The sequence below is a fragment of the Rutidosis leptorrhynchoides genome, chromosome 7 (genome assembly GCF_046630445.1).
Source record: "Rutidosis leptorrhynchoides isolate AG116_Rl617_1_P2 chromosome 7, CSIRO_AGI_Rlap_v1, whole genome shotgun sequence".
Taxonomy (NCBI): Eukaryota; Viridiplantae; Streptophyta; class Magnoliopsida; order Asterales; family Asteraceae; genus Rutidosis; species Rutidosis leptorrhynchoides.
The window spans coordinates 304769072-304785900 of NC_092339.1; positions in this window are offsets into that span (position 1 = coordinate 304769072).

Here is a 16829-nt window from a genome sequence, read left to right on the forward strand (position 1 = left end):
TATATCGTGTTCATAATAATGATAATAATAGTAATCAAAAAAATTAGGTGTTACAAATATTTGTTTTAATTACACTAATATTAATAATGATAGTTACTATAACATTATTAACGATAATACTAATAATTATCTTAATGATAATATAGTAATAATAATAATAACAATAACAATAACCATTTTTAAATAATGATATATATATATATATATATATATATATATATATATATATATATATATATATATATATATATATATATTAATAATGATAATAATAATAATACTAATAATAATAATAATAATAATAATAATAATAATAATAATAATAATAATAATAATAATAATAATAATAATAATAATAATTATAATAATAATAATAATTGGATAATAATAATAATAATAATACTAATTATAACTTTAACGATAATAACGATAGTAATAATAATAAAAAATAACAATTTTTAATGATAAATCCCTTTTATTGATAATGATAATAATAATGATAATAATAAGATAAAACTAGAACGACGATAAAAACGACGATAATAAAAATCATTTTTAATAAAAATATCGAAAATTCAATTGATTATAACTTCTAATCCGTTCATCGAAACCATTCGATATCTAAAGGAAAAGTTCTTAATTTTTCGCTAGCTTTTCAAGGACAAGCATATCTTATACCTTATCTCAACCGCAAGTGTAACTAATTCAATAGTCAACCTAACCTGTCTAAGGGCAATATCAAAAGTACAAGCATGCATAATCCTAAATACTCGAGCACTAGTCGGGGATACACTATTAGTATGTAAAAGTTAAATTATGAGTACTCACGTATCAATATTGAGATTCAATATTGCAGGAAAGGTACGCAGACGCAACGGAAATGATAAACACTATATTGACCTCACGAGCATACCTATGAACCATACTCAATCACCTCCATAGCTATAACCCATAATTTCCTTAATCCTATCCTACTCGAAAAACAATTTCGAAATCACTCGGACAGCACTCCGTCGTAATATTTTATGTATACTAATAATATCTTGAAATAATACGGAGTAAATATATATATGTAAATCGATTGAGAGAGTTTAGAGAAAAATATTTTCAAGCTTCTATGAAATAATGAAACCTATTGAATTCTATTTATAATAGATTTTTGAATTATTAAAGTGAATTATTAAAGTATGAATTATTAAAGTGAATTATTAAAGTATGAATTATTAAAGTGAATTATTAAAGTATGAATTATTAAAGTGAATTATTAAAGTTATAGTAAAGTAAAAATAAAGTAAAGGTAAAGTTTAAGTATAGTAAAAGTATAAAACTATGTACGTATAATACGTATATAAATATATATAATATTAATTTAAATCGTTATATATATTTAATAAAATAAAATATAAATATCGTTATCTTTATCATACTAGTTAAGTAATGAGTTGTCAAAAGTGGTTCTAGATATTTATAAAAGTTATATACGTTTTAATAATAAAGTTCTTTTTAAACTGAAAACGTTTTTGTACGTTTGAAACTAAATAGATCAATCGAGTCTTTATGAGATTCAATCTTCCACTATCCTTTGTCTAGTTCTCAATGATTGACAATTTGTTCTTATTTATAAATCACTTTACCATTTTTCGAATATTGTTAAAATGGAAAGATTTCTCAAATCAACGTGGACCTTTCAACAGAGACTTGTAATCATAATTCAATATATTTGATAATTCAATCATTTGATCTTATCTTCTAATTCCAATGATAAACATTTTGAAACAGATACAATCATATAAAGTATTTAATCTAATATTTTGTTTACGTTTCAAGTTATAATATATATACACATATACATATATAATCATATTCGTTTAATGGTTCGTGAATCGTTGGAACTTGGTCGAGGTTGAATGAATGTATGAACATAGTTTAAAATTCTTGCAATTTAACTTAAAAAATATTGCTTATCGTGTCGGAAACATATAAAGATTAAAGTTTAAATTTGGTTGGAAATTTCTGGGTTGTCACATACATTACCCACCTGTTAAAGAAAATTTCGTCCCGAAATTTTAAGCTGAGGTAGATGGAGGAGTCCGGAAAAGGTGAGGATACTTCCGCATCATTTGATCCTCTCACTCCCAAGTAAACTCAGGTCCTCGTTTGGCATTCCATCGTACTCGTACAATCGGAATCTTGGTGTGTTTCAAAGTCTTGACCTCAAGGTCCATAATCTCAACTGGTTCTTCCACAAAGTGGAGTTTTTCATCAATCGTAAGTTCCTCAAGCGGTATGATAAGTTCGGGTGCAACAAGACACTTCTTCAAGTTTGAGACGTGGAAGGTAGGATGAACTGAGCTCAATTGTGCTGGTAGATCCAAACGGTAAGCAACGGGTCCAACATGTTCCAAAATTTCAAAAGGACCAATGTATCGTGGGTTTAACTTTCCACGTTTTCCAAAACGGATCACACCTTTCCAAGGTGCAACCTTTAACATTACACGGTCACCAACGTTGAATTCAAAGTCTTTACGTTTAAGATCGGCATAACTCTTTTGATGATCGCGGGCAGTCTTAAGTCTAGCTTGAATTTGAGCAATCTTCTCCGTCATTTCGTGGACTACCTCGGGTCCGGTGATTTGCTTTTCGCCTACTTCAGCCCAACAAATAGAAGATCGGCACTTACGGCCATACAATGCTTCAAAAGGTGCGGCATTAATGCTAGTGTGATAACTGTTGTTGTAAGAAAATTTGGCGAGTGGCAAATGCCTTTCCCAGGCCTTTCCGAAATCAATAACACATGCACGCAACATGTCTTCCAAGGTCTGAATCGTTTATTCACTTTGCCCATCGGTCTGTGGATGATAAGCAGTACTCATGTCGAGACGGGTTCCCATGGCTTCTTGTAAAGAACGCCAAAATCTAGAAGCAAAACGGGGATCGCGATCGGAGATGATCGATAAAGGTACACCATGACGAGATACAACCTCTTTGATGTATAATTGAGCAAGTCTCTCCATCGTATCCGTCTCCTTCATAGCCAAGAAGTGTGTAGATTTAGTAAGGCGGTCAACAATAACTCAGATGGTATCGTATCCGCCCACCGTCTTTGGTAGCTTGGTGATGAAATCCATTGTGATCCTTTCCCATTTTCATTGTGGGATTTCCGGTTGTTGAAGTAAACCAGAAGGTCTCTGATGCTCAGCCTTAACCTTCGAGCAAGTCAAACACTTCCCAACATAAGTTGCAACGTCTTTCTTAAGATTCGGCCACCAATACTGTTCTTTAAGGTCGTGGTACATCTTGCCCGCTCCAGGGTGAATCGAATATCTCGATTTATGTGCTTCATCAAGTATAAGGTTCCGTAGATCTCCATAAAGAGGTACCCAAATTCTTCCGGCATAACATCGGAGTCCAGACTCCCTAACCTCGAATCGAGAGACAAGTATGTTCAAATGTTTGTGAGATATATTCTCCTCCTTGAGAGCCTCATCTTGGGCTACTCAGATCTGACTGTTGAGGTTCGAATGGATGGTGATGTTCAGAGCCCTAACACGAAGAGGTGCCATCCTCTCCTTTCGGCTCAAAGTGTCAGCTACAACATTGGCCTTGCCAGGATGATAGCTAAGTTCACAATAATAGTCGTTTAGCATCTCGATCCATCGACGCTGTCTCATATTCAGTTGTTTCTGATCGAAGATGTGCTGGAGACTCTTGTGATCTGTGAAAATAGTTCTCTTAGTTCCATAAAGATAGTGTCTCCACAACTTTAATGCAAAGACAATGGCTCCAAGTTCAATATCATGTGTAGTGTAGTTCCGCTCGTGAATCTTCAGTTGTCGGGAGGCATAAGCGATAACCTTTGATCATTGCATCAGTACACAACCAAAACCACTTTTCGATGCATCACAATAAATGACGAAATCGTCACTGCCTTCAGGAAGAGATAAGATAGGTGCGGTGGTCAACTTCTTCTTCAAAGTTTGAAATGCTGATTCGTGTGCGGGTTCCCATATGAACTTCTTGCCCTTGTGAGTCAGCACGGTCAAAGGGCGCCCAATCAGAGAAAATCCTTCAATGAACCTTCGGTAGTAACTGGCGAGACCTAGGAATTGGCAAATATGAGTCAGAGTAGTGGGGGTCTCCCACTTGCTGATAGCTTCAATCTTGGCGGGGTCAACTTTGATACCCTGGTCGCTCACAACATGACCCAGAAACTGGACTTTCTTCAACCAAAATTTACACTTGGAGAATTTGGCGTAAAGTTGCTCTTGTCTCAAGAGTTCAAGTACTAGTCGGAGGTGTTGCTCATGCTCTTCTTCGCTCTTAGAGTAGATGAGGATATCATCTATGAAGATGATAACAAACTTATCCAAGTACGGCTTGCAGACACGATTCATAAGATCCATGAACACGGCAGGTGCGTTGGTTAATCCGAATGGCATCACCAGAAACTCATAATGACCATAACGAGTTCTGAATGCAGTTTTCATCACGTCACTTTCCTTCACCCTCAACTAGTGATAACCGGATCGCAAATCGATCTTTGAGTAAACACTCGATCCTTGTAGTTGGTCAAAAAAATTGTCAATTCGTGGAAGAGGATACCGATTCTTGATCGTCAATTTGTTGAGTTCACGGTAGTCGATACACATACAGAAGGATCCATCCTTCTTATTCACAAAGAACACAGGTACGCCCCAAGGCGAGAAACTTGGTTGGATAAATCCACGGTCAAGTAGCTCTTGTAGTTGACTCTGTAATTCTTGCATCTCGAAAGGTGCTAGTCTATAAGGTGCGCGAGTGATGCGGTAGCGTGGGGGTACGTGATAGTACTATATTTTACTACGAAATACGTTACAAATTACACAAGTTTTAATTATTTATTTACAAATGGGATATACCTAAACCTTGCTACAACACTATAGGTAGTGTACCTAATCGTAGAGTAGTATAGTTTTTAGTAAGTCCGGTTCGTTCCACAGGGAGCGGGCTTATTGCACACTATATTTTTAAACAACTATATTTGTACAAAATATATATAATTATATATAATAATATATAAAAGGGGGTTTACCGTTTAATGACCGGTTTGTCGATTTATATTTTAAGCGAAGCGTATAGTAAATGACGATATTTAAATAACAATATAAAATAAATAACAATAATTAAAATGACAATAAATAAAAGTACGAGAAAAAATGAAATAAAATATATTATGCTTATTTAAACTTCCGTAACCATGATGGTTGACGTGTTGATTTTAGTTTTATGCCCATGGGTTAATTGTCCTTTGTCCTGGATTATTTAATATGTCCGTCTGGTTTTTGTCCATAACAGTCCATCAGTCATAAATATAAAGTGCGAGTGTCCTCGTCAAATTATTATTATATCCGAAGTTAAATATTCCAACTAATTGGAGATTCGAATTGTAACAAGGTTTTAATACTTTGTTTAATGAATACACCAGGTTATCGACTGCGTGTAAACCAAGGTTTTACTACTTTGTTAACAATTACACCAATTACCCTTGAATGTAATTTAACCCCTGTTTTAATTATTCTAGTGGCTATTAATCCATTCCCGTGTCCGGTTAAATGAACGATTATTCGTACATATAAATACCCCGCCCATCGTGTCCGATCGAGTGTATATGGTAAATTATAGGGACGTCCAATTGTAAATCTTTATATTAACATTAACAAACTATCATTTAGTTAAACAAATATAAAGCCCATTAATAGCTCATAGTCTAATTTCCACAAGTGTCGTTCTTTTGTCCAAACCCCAATTATGGTACAAAGCCCAATTACCCAATTTTAGTAATTAGCCCAACATCATGATTACTTCGTTTTAAATAAGCATAATAATAACTTAAGTACGAGACATTAATTTAAAAAGGAGAACATAGCTTACATTGAGTATTTATCGCGTAGTGTTACATGAACAGAGTTCCGACTTTAAAACCCGAAAAATAACATTTACATAACCCAATCTAATCTAATATACCACTAATCTATATATATATAATATATATATATATATATTTGTTTATTATTATTATTATTACACACGGAGTATTATTATTATTTTTTATTATTTTTTACATGCAGAACTCGAGAGCTTTTATAGCCAGAACTGAAATTCACTGCTCCGCGAGTCGCGGCCATTTGGCCTTCCAGCTCCGCAAGTCGCGGAGGTTCCAAAACCAGCCCACAAGTTTAAGATCCAAGGCTGCCGACGGTTTTTATTTAAATATATATAATATATAAATAATTTTTATAATTATTTATATATTATATTATATTTATATACATAGTAGACTCGTAATTTTTTTTTCCGTTGCGTCGAGCGTTGAGAGTTGGTTCATGTACCGGTTCCGGATTTTCGAACGTCCTTGCGTACGCTGAGATATTTTGTACTTTGCGTTTCGTAACTTGTACTCTTGTCATTTTTAGACGTTCCTTATCAATAAATTGAACCTTTTGAATTGTATCTTGTACATTTGAGCTTTTTGGACGTTTGTGTCTTCAAATCTTCGTTTTCGCCTTTTGTCTTCGCACTTATTTATTTAAACAATTACAATGAAAATATAATACAATTACATATGAAAACCTATTATTTAGGAGTGATATTGCTATGAAATATATGTTCCTTTTTAGCCTTATCAGCGAGCTACAGGTGCTGCTCCTGGTACTAAATCAATCTGAAACTCTACGGCTCTCGGCGGCGGTAATCCAGGCAATTCCTCTGGGAAGACATCGGAAAATTCGATCACAATTCGAACGTCGTTCACATTCTTCACCTCGGTTTCTACCGTTTTCACATGCGCTAGGACAGCAAGACGTCCCTTCTTCATAATCTTTTGTGCTTTCACGCAACTAATGAGGTTCAGCTTTGAGGTACATCTCTCTCCGTAGATGATTAGTGGCTCACCGTCTCCTTGTGGTATACAAAGAGTTTTGTCTCCGCAGATAATGTCAGCCTTTATCTTGCTCAACCAATCCATACCGACGATCACGTCAAAACTTCCCAATTTGATAGGTATTAAGTCAATTTCGAAATCTGCACCAGCTATGTTGATAATAGCTCCTCGACTAATATGGTCAACTTTCTCAAGTTTTCCATTGGCGACCTCGACAAGCATACTCTCTTTTAACGGGACTAACGACCAATTAATCTTATCGAAAAAATATCTACATACATAACTTCTATCCGCACCAGTATCAAACAAGACAGAAGCTAAAATATTGTTGATAGTGAATATACCTGTCACCAAGTCGGTCTTTCTCGGGCGTCCCTTGCATTAACGTTGAAAGCTCTACCACGGGATGGTCCGCCGTCTCTTCGCTTGTTTGGGCACGCATTTCTGAAATGGCCCGTTTGTCCGCATTCGTAGCACTTTTTCAATCCATTGGTGTTCGGCTTCCCATTCAAAGTGGTGACCTTGCAGTCTTTCCCGATATGCCCAGTCTGTTGGCACTTTTCACAAACAACATTGCAATACCCAGTGTGGTGTTTGTAACACCTCTTGCATTGTGGTAAAGTTCCTTTGTAGTTCGGGTTCGTGTTGGCGTTCGGATTGGGGTTTCCACCGTTGTTGTTTCCCCTAAAACCCTCATGTCGTTTCGCCGGGTTTTGATCATAGTTTCTTCCCCTGTTGTTGTTGTTGTTGTGGTTATCCCATTTGCGTTTCTCACTACTACCCGCCTCAGACTTAGCCTTCTTCGGTTCATCGATGGTTATTTAATTCATTAAAGTATGCGCCATGCGCATCGCTTCGGGAACATTCGGTGGCTTGGACGAGGTGACATTTCCCTTGATGCCCTTAGGAAGTCCCCAGAAGTACCTTTCCATAGGGGTGACCATTGTCGGACACATAAGGGCTAACTCCAAAAATCTCCTGTTGTAACCATCAAGGTCGTTCCCAACGGCCTTTAACTGCATGAATTCCATTTCCATCTTTTGTATCTCGGTTCTCGGACAATACTCCTCAATCATGGCACACTTAAATTCTTCCCATGGCATAGCATACGCCTCATCAATGCCTTGTGCATGTGCCATTGTGTTCCACGATGTGAGCGCGCCGTCAGACAGCGTGCAAGAAGCAAATTTGGTTTTGCTGTCCTCCAAACAGTTGCTAACTCGGAATACGAATTCTAGCTTTTCGAACCATCTAGTGAGACCAACCGGTCCCTCAGTGCCGTTAAAGTTATGTGGTTTACAGCTCTGGAATTCCTTGTAAGTACACCCATTTCGAATGGGCTGAATAACCGGTGGTGGTGGCGGTGGCGGTGGAGCTTGGGGTTGCATTTCCGCAATGGCTGCGGCTACCCTTTCAGCAATCATCTCTTCGATTTGGGTGGTGGTAGGTGTTGATCGTCCGTTGGCCATGATGTTCTAAACAAAATTTTTGACTCAAGTCAAAATCTAGTATGCAAATAGTAATAATACAGTATATGGTAACCAACATGGAATCAAAACATTACATGTTATTAAATAACGTATCTAGGTACAAATACCACAGAATCATCGTACAGTAATGTAAATAGAACATCGTGCAAGAATTATATAATGCAAAGTTCCATTCATTAATAATAATAAGTTACATACATTGGTATATGTTCGTACAATACATAAGTGAAACATAAAACTACAACTAGATTACATAATGAAATCTATATACAAAAGCCCTACAGTGAAGGTGGGTGAAGGATGTCCATAACATGGGCCATCTGGTCCTCTAGCTCAGAAACTCGAGCTCGGAGGGTCTCCACCTCCCTTGTCAATTCCTCGATAGTGGGAGATGGTGGGGCAGGTGGTGCTGGCGGTTCAGGTGGTGCCGGTGGTGCAGACATTACATAACGGGGTGCAGATGTTTTGGCTCCAGAAATAGAGAGTACATAACGGGGTGCCTTACGCACTTGTGGGTCGGCAGGGTACGGCATAAGCCGCTTACGAGCAGTAACCCTACGACGCCGACCAAATGCGTCAGTGAAAGCACGACCTCCATTCACCCCTGGAATGACGGTGCCATCAAAATGGTACCGCTTCTTCGACGGGGTGGAGGGTGCCTGTATTGGTACATCAGCAGGGTCCTCATCATCACTGGAGTTGTCTGAGGAGGTGTCGTCGGATGAAGCATCAGTGGATGACGGGTCGTCCTAATCATGTGTTGGCTGTACGGGTGGCTGAACTGGCCGTCCTTGAGCAGCCATCATCTGTCTGTACCTAGCGGGTCCGATCGGAATGAGACGTCCATCAGGGGCGCGTCGGCACCCATGGCGATACCGGTTACGGAAAGGACCTTCCCCGAACTCCGCGGGAATCACAATCTCACAGGAGCGGGGCTGTGATCCTGAGGGTCCGGGGGCAGATGGAGCTGGAATCTCCGAAGGGTCCTGGGCTCTGCTAGAAGTAACCACTGGGGCAGGCGCCTGGCTGCTAGTCCCGGAAGATGAAGCGACGGGGTCACTCGTGGGTAGCGGGATCGGTGTGTCGGCAGCAGCAGCAGGTGGGGTGGCTGACGAGTCTGAACTGCCCAAAATGATAGCAGGTGGAGTATCCGACATCTGAACAAGGAAAAATAAAGTTTTCCATGTCAGTAAGTCATAAAGCAAGCACGTATTAGGCCAACAGTTTAAATCATGTATAACAATAAGTAGCATGGCAATAATAATGACAAGTATCATGCAATCGAAAGCAGATAATAGCATGCAGTAGTGAAATCATGTAATAGCATACGGCATATAGCAGTAAAAGTAAGCAGCAGCATGCAGTAAGTTCAGCGGAAATAAGTAAACTAGCAAGTTGTAGATTAGTCCTATTAGTGAATCCTACTCGGGTCGGTCTTAGACTCACTAATGCAACCTAATTCCATACAACCAATGCTCTGATACCAAATGTGATGTCCCGTACAAAACCTTCGTGTACGAATCATCAACAACAGGATCATTACAAGGTTAAGTACTATATGCTGCAATAAAAGAAGTTGCATTCACGATAGAAAGATGACGTCATAATCGACATCAAAATTTTTACACCAACAGTATACTTCTACGAATAGCAAGCATGAATAAATGTATGTGACCCTTAGGTCATTACAAAACATAGTTTCAAATGTATTAAAGTTTGAATGCAAGATATACAGTTCATGCGGTGATAACACTAGAGCAGCGGGTGTCTACGGCAAGACTAGCAAGACAGCGGGAGCAAATAACCTTAAGCACCTGAGAAAAACATGCTTAAAAATGTCAACACAAAGGTTGGTGAGCTATAGTTTAAGTATAATAGTATGTAAGGTAGGCCACGAGATTTCAGTGCTACAAAGAGCGTTTCAAAAAAGTATGATAAAGTATATGTTAACCGTGGGCACTTGGTAACTAACTTAACGTTTATACCCCCTGAAAGTACACTTGGCAAGTGCGTATGTTTACGAAGTATTAAACACTCGTTAAATGCTAGTGCTACTAGCCCGAGTGGGGATGTCAAACCCTATGGATCCATATCTAAGATTCGCGTTCACGGTTCAAAAACCAATGATTAAACGTTACCGAGCTAAAGGGAATGTTTATGCCGTTGTATAACCCACACATATATAAGTTTAAGTACTCGTGCCTAGTATGTAAAACATAAAATCCACATGTATTCTCAGTTCCCAAAATAAGTTAAAGTAAAAAGGGAATGCTATAACTCACAATGATAAAGTAGCGGTAAAGTATGACTCGGGAAATAAGCAAGTGTGTAGGTCCGAAAAGTCCTCAACCTAAGTCAAATAGTACTAAGTCAGTAAATCGTCCGAATAGGTTTAAAAGAATGTAAATAAGGTCTTAAAGGTCATCATCATTCATCATCAAACAAAAGGTGTAAAGTAAGTTTCGTTCATGAAAAGAGTTTAAAACAAAGGCTGAGTTTGGTCAGTCACCATGGCCTCTATACCTACTGAAATAAGGTGAGACCAGTGGCCATGGCTCTGTATATGAGTCCTTTAGTTGTGGTAAAAATTACAGAAGCAAACTCGTCTTTGTTTGACCGTGGCGACGGTCTAAGTGCGAGTAGGTCAGAATTTTCAGCACAACGTTAAATGGACATAGTGACGATCGGAGGGCCATAAATCCTAAACCGTAACTCGGATTAAGACGAGTCCTATATGAAAAGTTATCTACTCGAACAGAGATATCTGAAAATCATAATTACAGTAGCCCAGGTCGTACTGATCAGACACAGAAATAGTAAAACAGTAGGGTCAGTAGGTTCCGGTGGTTCTTGGTGCTCGATGCTTATCATGGTTCTCATCCTTGATGCATATAGCTTCAAGTGTACAACTCTTTGATGTGTTTGCATCATTTTCACCAAGGTTTAACCATCATAACCCAAGTGTAAGTCTAAGACATGAAGCACAACTCACTTAAGTGTTGCAAGTGTTTTGATGAACCAAAGTTACATCAAAGTCTTAAATTCAACACATACATGAAATGTAAAAGTAATGTAGAACTATAAACTTGAAAATAAACTAACTAATCAAGATCTTAAGATGTAGAACATAGTTCTTAGTTTGATCTTGAAGATCCTAGACCCAAAAGTCTAGATCTAACATAAGTGTACCAAGTTATAAATAAAGAAAGCTTACTTACATGTTCTTGAACTTTCAAAGTTAACTTTTAGTTCAAGATTAATGAGATCAAGACTAACTTGTAATACTTGACCATTTAAACCAACAAACATGAAATTAAAGTGCATAATATAAAGAAATAAACTAAGTAAACAAGTTAATAAGTTCATGGGTTTCATACTTTAAAGATTCAAGCCTAAGTCTTGATCTTTAAGAAAGTAAACTTTAAAGTTTACTTCATGAGCTTCAAGTATGATCTTAACACATGAACTTACAATTTTTGAAACAATAAATGTAGAATCATAAACTAGTAAGTTTATGTTCTTGTGTGTTCTTGTAAATACAAGATAGAATGAAGAATCAAACTAAATAGTTTGGTTCTTAACAACATGTAAGTAATAACAACTAGCAAAGTAAATGATTAAGTAACAACAAGTGATTAAACAAGTGAATGATGATGTTGTATATGTAAAAGGTTTCGGTTTTAAGACAAGGAAAGAAGAGAGAAAATGTTCTTGTTACTTACAAAATGTAGAGGAAAGATGAGAGAAAATATGAGAGAAAAGTAAGATGTAAGTTTGAAGTGAAATGTGTGTGAGAATACAAGTAATGAAGTAGTCAAAAAAAAGATGAAACTCCTCTAAAAGCCAACAAAGGCCGATGGCCTAGAGGGAATAAGGAGGAAGAAGTTTGCACACTAGTCACTTGTATGTTAAAGCCTTTAAATTTGGTTAAAATGGGTGCATGCATGGGGATTATGTAGTAACTAGATTCTATACAAGTTAAGCCATCTAGTTTAGTTCTAAATAATACTTACATGTGTTAGTGGGCTAGTTAATCCAATAAGTTGTAGAGTGGGCTAACATGTCCATAAAAGAAGTAGGGTGGGCTTCTAAGCCCATGTACAATTAAAAGTCCAATTATGTATGTAATTAACAAGTTAATCCAAGTAAAAGTCCATTAACACTAATAAAGGCCTAAGTAATTAACTAGTAATCTTAGTTAATTAAAATGATTAATAAAACTTAATCATGAATGTAAATAATATTCAAAAATATTATTCGGGTAATGTACGCTTGTCACAAAGACGTTTCGGGCATTTAAAGTCAAGTACGGGCAATCATGGCAACATGTAAATGTAATAACATATATTCGTTTAATCACAAGTATTAATAATAATAATTATTAATAGATAAACGTTGGAAAATCCAGGGTCGTTACAGTGTCCCTGCTTGGAACACCTCTTACAAGTAACCGTACAGTAACCATCATGAGCCTTATAACATCGAGGACACACACGCTGATTTCGGTTATTAGAACCAGAAGTATCTTGTTTCTTCTGCTGACTTTGGTTCTGGTTGTGGTTATTATCACACTTCCTTTTCCCATTATCAGCCTTCTTACCAACTTCCTCACCGGCATCGGTCACAGTAGCCTTACTTCTCCTCAAAATCTTATCATTGAGCTTATGAGCCATAGACATAGCAGCCTCAATAGTCTGGGGCTCACTAGACTCAACCCCATGCTCAATTTTCTCAGATAACCCATCAATATAAGCTTCAATCTTAAGATTCTCATCAGCATAAATATTAGGACACAACAAAGTTAACTAGAAGAACCTTTGCTCATAGTCACCTAATTCGGTGCCCTTCATTTTCAAGTTCTTAAGTTCAACCTCTAACTTCTTAAGTTAACCCCTAGGATGATAACGGGTGATCATTCTTTCCTTGAAATTATTCCAAGTCAAACCATACGCTACATCATTACCCAAACTACTAACCAAGTTGTTCCACCAAGTCAATAAACTATCCTTAAGAGTGCAGCTAGCAAAACTAACCTTGCCCTCCTCTCGGACTCGGCTAACCCTGAAAATAGACTCAATCTTCTCGAACCAACGAGTAAGTCCAATGGGTCCTTCAGTACCACTAAATTCTTGTGGACGATTCGCCATGAACGTTTTGTGGGAGCATCCCACCTGATTGTTGTTATTAGCATTAGCATTAACATTTGCTGCCATAGCAGCAGCAATCTCTTCGGAGATAAAACGTTGCATATGGGCTTCGTTGGACTCGCGGGGAGGCATGATCTTCAAAACAGAATAACACAACCGTTAGTACTAAAAATAATACCAGTGTTATAAAGGAATAGATCGAACACGAAAAGATTAACCATTAAAATGATAGTCAACGAACACTATGAGTAATAACATGACAGTTATGATTGTTATAGAAATAACCACCACATGCATACATATTTTATGATAAAATCATACAACATACATAGCACCTAACATATATATATATATATATATATATATATATATATATATATATATATATATATATATATATATATATACATGATCTATATTACGCATAATATAACATGCCAAGAGTCACAACATCAGAAATAAAATATGATAATGATAATAGATGTCATAAAGAAATAACCATCCATACATAATGAAAATATCTCATAACAAAACCTTAATAAAATCCTCGGCAAAATGCCGTACATAACCCAAAAATGTATGTATAAAAGGACATTAAGTCTTATGAAATAAATAATCAATCATAAATCATCATATCACATCTACTTAGAGCGGGTGCGATAAGCTGGGCCAGCATGAGTCTGGGCAGGAGTCTCATACTTCCGCAACTTTCCCTTCACTTCTTCCAACTCTGTTTTCAAACCACAAACTATGCTCTAAAGAGCCTCGAACTTAGCGTCCACCTCACGATTACGCTTTCGGTTCTCGAACCCAACATTATGCTTGAAACTGACAAACGAATCCATACTAGCTCGGATCTCGTCCATCACCTCGTTATGCTGCAAGGTACGCATACAGTCGCTGAGGGTATTAATATGCGTCCTGTCGTTGTAAGCTCTAGTCATGTGAGTGATGGTAGCCATGTAATAGTTAACAGGATCATCGATCAAAGGTTGATCAGCACGGCGCCTGGCAGCAGCCGAAGGAGCAGGAGCAGGAACAGAGTTGTTGCTCGAAGTCGACATCTGCAAACAGTAAAACCGCAAACCATATACAACATAGAATAAATGCTTATGATATAACTCATACGAAATGAAATGCATAATAATGCTATAACAAAAGGGTCGGGCTGTAGACTAGACTCTAATGCACCCTAAAAACCATGGGTTGACCACATTAAGACCGCCTAGTTCCCTACAACCAGAGCTCTGATACCAACTGTGATGGCCCCGTCAAAACACTTAACGACTCCGTCACTTGGTCCCACAGCTTGATCGAACTTAAATGAATTTAATAAATGACATTGCATTCTTTTATTTCAAAAGTTTTCCCAAAAAGGAAAGCATACCAAAATATGTAGTTTAAATAACCCAACATATTAAATAACCAAAGTTGACATAACACATTATCAACAAACCCACAAGTTTAAATTATTCAAAAACAGAATGCAAGTTCAATGTTTCATAATTGTTTAATAAAATCTGTCTAAATGCATGCAGACTCTTCTAACACAGCGAAAGCATCAAATAAACTCAAGTACCTGTGAAAACATGCGAGTAAACTGTCAACAAAAATGTTGAGTGAATTATAGGTTTAAATAGTCGAATAAACTTTAGACCACGAGATTTAAAATGTTAGAAAACATAAATCATTATTCCATTATCAATGAGTCACCTGGTAACCACTTAACCCTTTATTTACCCTTGCCAAACACAATAAATAATATACACCGAACAGTGTATCTACAACAAAATACGAAGTACTAAACATTCCGATTATAAATTGCTAGCGCGACTAGCTAGAAATGGGGTTGTCAAACCCGATAGATCAATCCGTAGGATTCGCGTTCACCAGTAGAAACCAGTGATTACAGTTACCAGACTATGAAATGTTTTTGTTCAACTCATAACGAATAATTTAAATTTAATTGCCACTTGTGTCTAAACGTGAAATAAATTGCATGTAATCACATCCCAAAAATATACTTTGAAAAGTATGTAAAAATGGGACTATAACTCACCTTAATAGCAAATGAAGAAACCACACAAATAAACAAACAACAAACGAAGTAAAGTGATCAGGAATGATCACAACGCCGACCTATAAATAAAGCAGGTCGATATAAATAACTAACTTAGGTCAAGTCTTAGTATGATAGCTATTGTACATGTTGCAAGTAGACATAGAACAATACTCAACATGCATCGGTTTGATCGGAACAGCGTACGGACACACACTTTCTATTTTTAGAAAGTTTCTATTTTTAGCAGGTTTCCATTTTTGGAAAGTTTCTATTTTAGGAAAGTTTCTATTTTAGGAAAGTTTCTATTTTAGGGAAGTTTCTATTTTAGGAAATTTGCTATTTTTGAAATTTTATTAAGTTAGGAAAGTTTTCTTAATTAGAAAGTCAACAAAAGTCAACTGAAAGTCAAATTCAACCGAAAGTCAACTCAAAAGTCAACCTTGGTCAAACATAGTCAACGTTAATTTTTAAAAGTATAAGTTATAATATTAATATAGGTTATAATGTTAATTAAAGTCATATATGTATAATTATGTCATAACATAAGTCTAATTAAATTAAATTGAATTATTAAAGTTAACATAAGTTTAAATGATATAATTAATATAACATAAGTATTTAATTAATTAATTAATTAAATATTAGTCATAATATAAGTATTATTAATTAATAATAAATTTTAAATCATATCATAAGTATTATTAATTAATAATGAATTATTAATCATATCATAAGTTTCTAATTATAATTATTAAATCATAAGTATTTGATAATTAAATTTTAATTAAATAATAACTAAGTCTTATAATAATTAAATAATTAATTAATCCTTATTATAAGTATTATAATAATAATTTCATAATATAATTTTAATACTTATCATAAGTATTTTCCATTAATAATAAAAGTACTATTAATCATAAGTTTAATTAAAAGTTTAATTAAATCATCATAAGTAATTAAATAATGATATAATAAATATATATCATAAGTCTTAAATTATAATAATTACTTTTTATATCATAAGTAATTTAATAATAATGAAAATCATTATTTATATCATAAGTTTTAATAATTAACCATAAGTTTTAATTAAAAGTTCATCGGGTCATATCTTGAGCCCCGGGTGTCGGTTTTCGGCGAGCCTTATATATATCTCCGCCTAATCAAATCACCCGAAACATTGGTGCAGTAAAGAACACACCAAGAAC